Genomic DNA, 6,314 nt, shown 5'->3' on the forward strand with positions numbered 1-6,314 from the left:
AACGACTAGGCTATAGTGGAGTGTCCTAGTAGTTAACGAATGTTGGTTAACCAGGTTAATGAGTTTAATCGGTTAATCTTGGATCGTTGGAGCCCATGATCTATAGGTCCATTAGGTCCCTCTGCTAGCTCATATCGGACTAAACCATAGAACAATGTGACGAGTGAGTTCGAAGTGTTCGAATTCAAATTAGGGAATATGCGTTACATATATACGATATATTTAACCGCAATTTTGTTTTATTTACGAATTAAACGAAAAGAGAGAATGTGAGATATTTAAATAAGATTTAAATATCTTAATCAATTATGTGTCGGAATTGATTGGGATTGGCATTTGAATTAATATTAAATATTAATTAAATAGTTTAATTAATCATTTAATGTTACTTTAATTTGAAATTCATTATTCAAATTAATTGTTGAATTAAAATGAAGAAAGTCAAAATGCTGACTTTCATCTAATGGAAAAATCCATGTTAGTGGAATTTTGAGGTGTCAAAATTTGGTTTAACCAAACTTGCATGTTTGCCAAATTAACCCCACAAGTTTGAGTGGAATTTTGAGTGTCAAAATTTGGTTAACTCAAACATGCATGCTTGCCACATAATCCCAAACTCTTGAGTGGAATTTTAAGTGTCAAAATTTGGTGATCTCAAGTTTGCATGAACATGCAAACTTGACTCTTTAAATAGAGTGATCATGATACTTGGAGGGGATTTCTTCATCTTGATGAAAAACCTTGAGAAAAACTTCTCACAAACACTCTCTTTCACATATACAAAATCCCTCCCAAGTTTAGTCACTCACCGGATTCCACAATCCCGTTCTAAGGCCGGAGGATAGTGGAGAAGACACTAGTGGTGGTTCGAAACCGGTTCGTGAGGCAAAAGGAGTTTGAACTACAAAAGGTTAGTATTTAAACTCATTAAGTTTTAATACTTATGAACATGCTAGTGATTTACAATAATTGATGTTCTAAAAGTGCCTAAGATCCAAATTGCTTCCGCATGTGTTATATTAACTCCATCAGAAACGATGTCCACTATTCTCGTTATTCTTTTCAACTACGAACCTTCCTACATTCTGCACTATTAGGATATTGACATCCTTAATTGGTACTAAAGCATCTAAAGGCAACCCTTCCACACGGCTCATTCTAACACTTTTGGTAAATAGTTCCAAGAGACATTGTTAGGCCGATTTTGTTCATGAATACTTAAGAATTTGATATTTTTAGTTGTAGTTGAACGCTACTTAAATTGATGAAGTGAAATCTTACAATAGAGTCTAATAAAGCGTTTGTTCATTAGAATAAACGCTTTATTAGACTAGTGTTACAATAGAGTCTAATAAAGCGTTTATTCTTTAAGTCATTGAGACTAGTGTTACTAGTACTTGTTAGTATATTTGAGTATAAATATTAAAATGATTAGTTATTAAATATTGTTTGAATTAAAGCATTTATAATTCAAATGATCTTCATAACCTAATTCATAAAAAAATAAATAAAATAATTAGGAAGCATTTATGTGCTAGATCAAAATAAAATGCATAAAAAGAACTTGCCCTAATTACTTTATTCATCGACCTTTAATCTTAAAAGTAACTTAAAATATTGCAATATTGTGATTCAATCGCCTATTATGAAATTAGGCCCGAACTAAAAAACTAATATTTTTAAAGGATGGAAAAATTCATAAGCCAACCAAAATATGTATTCAAAGATGAAGAATTCACAACAACAATCACAAACAATATTAATTAGCATCTTGTCTTTTGGTTTGTCACATTTTCAAACATGAACAAACCTCAATTTTGAGTCGGTGAGTATTATGGATCATAATCGACAGTACTTTGCACGTAGCTTTGAGCATTCACAAAAGGACGAAAGTTGAATTTCTTTAGAATGGTAACCAAATAACCGATGATTATTGTTGAATTTCCAAAAAATACACCACAAATTTCATTTATAGATATAAATGGAACCATTGATATAAAACCCTTATTATATAATTGCATCTTCACTAACAAACCCACCTCGGAGTGATCATCTTCACCAGAGGCTGCAAATTAAGAAGTCTTCCAAGATTACTCAAAAGTGAACTTTTAAGACCAATGAAGCTATATTTGAGCAAGAAAAATCATGTTACATGTGTCTGGGATACCACGGAGCCACCAATGCAAGCAATCACTGCCACCTGAAGTTTCTTTGATATTGTAGTTGGATCTATGAGACTCATCCCTTAGATGTGAAAGAGTAGTTATATCCAACATTCTTACTTGTGTGCCTCTTACAGTACTCTCAACAAATGGATCGCTTGATCTATTCTACTCTACTTTACTTCCTCTTGATAACGGTGTGGTATTGACACAACTCATATTCCTGATATTCATCACTTACATCCAAAACCAGAGTATAACGGTCGACTATCGTCAAGGACCCATTCACCATTTCCATTCCTACCAACGGAAAAGTTTTATTACATTCATTTCTTTCTCCTTTCTAACTTCTTCATTCTCACATTAAACTTTTTTTTATTTAAAAAAAAATTAAATGTGAAAAGGGAGAAAGAAGGAAGAAGAAAAAAGAAAACCCTTAATTTTGAAAGCTTATCAAATAGTCTTTGACCGATGTAAAGAAAGCTTGAGAATAATTTATTCTCACGTCCCTCTTTGACACTTGTTGGATATATATTCGTCCTTCACATGTCGTATCATAATCATATCATATCGTAAAAACTTCGTGGTTATATCCTTCCCTAATTTATCATAGCCTTAACGTCCTTAGACATATCATAGTCGTGTTGTTACCTGAACGTACCTTAGTCATAACGTTACAGGAACGTATCGTAACGCTATCGTTCTATCAATCTATCATAATCCTATCCCTTTCTACCCATAACCTAATCGTATTGTCTTATGAATCCATCGTGACCATATCGTTTTTATCAATCTGTCATACCCATAACAATTCGATACGTAACCAAACCATAACGTTTCATGAACATGTCTTACTCCTATCGTTACATTACGTTTAGTGCATCCTTCTCGTATCCTATCTCAAATATACCATTGAACACATGGTACCGTAAGTATTATCATACAATTCACATATTATAACATATCATAAGCATATCGATTCACAACCATTTCACACATATCAATATATATGACACTTGCAGAACCACGGGCACAGTCAACATCAAATATAACCATACGGATGGTAAGACCACCTACCTGATTAGCTTAGGCTGGTGTCCCCAATTTATCTTTAAGAATGTTCGATTTGTCCTTCGTATTAAAGTCAACCTATGTGAACATGACATCAATTTCAATCATTTCTCTAAATTTTATGATGCTCTAGTGTTAGATTTCATGGGAATATTGCATGAGTAAAGTCTTGAAATGTCTATATATCAAAACTGTTTAACACTTTCCAAATCTTGATTTTTGGCTGTTTGTGTTTTTTTTTTTTTTACTTCTGTTCCTAATCTTACTTCGGTGTGTTTGTTACATTTTTTTTAATTATGTTAGCAATTAGCCAATTTAATCAATTCATCTTTTATGTTTTTTTTTAATTATGTTAGTCATTACTTTGGGCTAATTTAATCAATTCTATTTATTTTTATTTTATTTTTTTTTTTTTTTTTGCGATTGATGGACGTATCTTTTTAAAACATACTAAATAAAACTAAATAATGGGTTAAAAGAGGATATGAGATATAACTTAAGGTTAAATCTCTTTCCACATGAGAATAACTCATTCTCATGTTCATCCTTGCTACCATGTACTAAATTAAGGATTTTATTTCTCTTTGGTAAAAAACATCTTTAAAGCACAAAATTGAAGTTGTAGTTAGTCAATTATAATATTTGACATGCTAGTTTTCAAAGTACTTTAAATGGGTGTAAAGAAAGCATGAGAATAATTTAGTGTCACTAATCTGACACGTGTTGGGCATGTACTGAACACTTGTTAATACAATGGATACATTACAAATTTATAATCCATCGTATCAGACACTTGACTTTGAATATATTTTGAGAGTGAAACGTATATTAAGCTTTTTTTTTTAAGTATACAAATATATAAACTTATTTATATGAATTTATTTCTAATATAAAATTGATAAATTTTTTGAAATAATTCTCTTTAATTAATGTATCATTGTCACATCGGTGTCCTAGTTTTTTAAGAATGACATGTTACCATATCTATTTGGTATCATATTTATGTTTAGTATCATATCTCATTTTTATTTTTGTGACTCTGAGATATTTTGCTTTTATAAATAGATATCTTCACGAAAATAAGTTTAATTTATGTTGAGATGGAGAATAAAAATTGACACTTAAGAACGTTGATACTTGGGACTTTGATTCCTCTTAGTGTGAAGCTTGCATCTTGTAATTACTTGGGTAGAGAATGTGTTTCACTTAAAATTCACTCAAGAGAAAATAATCAAATAACCAACCATATTTGAAAGAGGATAACTTTTTTTTTTTTAATCTTTGAGAAATAAGAAAGAATAAAAATTAAAACATGGCATGAATGACATCTTCTTGAATCTTTGTTTTGTTCTCCTGAATATATATAAAAAGAAAAAAAGAATCTTATATATTTTTAGATATAATTTAAGATTACCTATTCAATAAAACTCCATCCAAACTTCTCATAAATTTAATTATTATTTGTATACAATTGTTAATATGTAAGAAAATACACGTACAAAATGTTTATACTATTGGTAATACACTAGTCTTGGTTGTTTGACTAAAACAATGCAACCATTGTCCAAACTAAAGAATTTGATTCGAAGCTATCTCCTAATAGAGGGAGGCTCAATTAGACTTTGTTGTAAGATTCGACCATATCAATTTGAATAGCGTTCTCCAACTATAAATATTGAACTCCAAAGTATTCACGAGCAAAGTAAGTTTGTTGAAACTATCTATAAAAATGTTCCAAAGTGAGTCGTGGAGAAGATTTGCCTTGAAATCTAGTTCCAATTAAGGATGTCAATGATGAAGAAGTGCAAGTTGTTGGAAGGTTTGTCGTGGAAAATTTCAGAGGTAGTAGATATAATTTAATTTACAAGCGTGTAGTGAATGGTCTTTTCAGTCCCATATAGGCTTTGACCCCAAATTTTATATTATGGTGATAAGAGCTATAAATGACAATAATATTCATTGGTCAGATATTGCAATTGTGAAGAAGTTCAGTCATATGCATCGGACGGACGCTAACGCCATCCTATAAACTCTTATCTTTTGAGGAACTCATCACATTCCCTCTCCACAAGTAGCAGTATAACTACTAGATTGCTTTCTTTACGCTTTCTTTACTTACAATAAGTCCTCTCTCTATATGTGCTTGTGGGACATTACTTGTGGGACATTACTCTCTTTTATCTATAAAAAGAGCATAGCCATAATGATATAATAATCCTTATATAAGTATCTTTTCTTTTTCTCTCGTACCCACCTTATACATAACATGTTAAATTAACTCATACTTAAAAAAATAATTTCTCTCGTTTGGAGATGCAGGGTATCGATCCCCGTACCTCTCGCATGCTAAGCAAGCACTCTACCATCTAAGCTACATCCCCACAATCTTTGCATCACAAAACCCTAAATTTTCCGTCATCAATAATAGTGAAAATGAAGAAATATTGCTACCCAACATGTCATAAATAAGGAAAAATTGAAAAGAAATAATATATTTAATAATAGATAGTTTTATTTTTGGAGATGTGGGGCATCAATCCCTGTACCTCTTGCATGCAAAGTGAGCACTATACCATCTCAGCTACATCCCATGATTTTTACATCATAAAACCCTAAATGTCCCATCATCAATAATAGTGAAAATAAAAAAATATCAAAATATTAATAACAAATAGTTTGGTTTGGTGATGCGGGAAATCGATAATTGTGAAAATGAAAAAATATAATAACAAATTAAATACTTTCTTTTGGAGATGTAGGTTATCAATCCCTGTACAACTCGCATGCAAAGCGAGCGCTCTACCATCTATGCTACATCTCCACAATTTTTACATCACAAAACCCTAAACGTCTCATCATGAATAATAGTGAAAATGAAAAAATATTGCTACTCATTATGTCATAAATAAGGAAATATTGAATAGAAATAAAATAGTAATAATGAATTGTTTTTTTTGGAGATGCGAGGTATCGATCCCCATATCTCTCGCATGCTACATTCCCACGATTTTACATCAAAAAACTCTAAACTTCCCATCATCAATGCTATTAAAAATGAAAAACTATCCCCGCTCATTATGT

General features: G+C 31.2%; 1 non-coding gene across 1 annotated transcript; it reads right to left on the reverse strand.

The window, feature by feature from the left end:
• Positions 1-5,541: 5,541 nt before the first annotated feature.
• On the reverse strand, positions 5,542-5,614 carry TRNAA-AGC. Its single transcript has one exon. It is a non-coding gene; the product is annotated as a tRNA-Ala (tRNA).
• Positions 5,615-6,314: the final 700 nt, after the last annotated feature.

This window comes from Cucurbita moschata, unplaced genomic scaffold (assembly GCF_002738365.1).
Source record: "Cucurbita moschata cultivar Rifu unplaced genomic scaffold, Cmos_1.0 Cmo_Scf00094, whole genome shotgun sequence".
Lineage (NCBI taxonomy): Eukaryota > Viridiplantae > Streptophyta > Magnoliopsida > Cucurbitales > Cucurbitaceae > Cucurbita > Cucurbita moschata.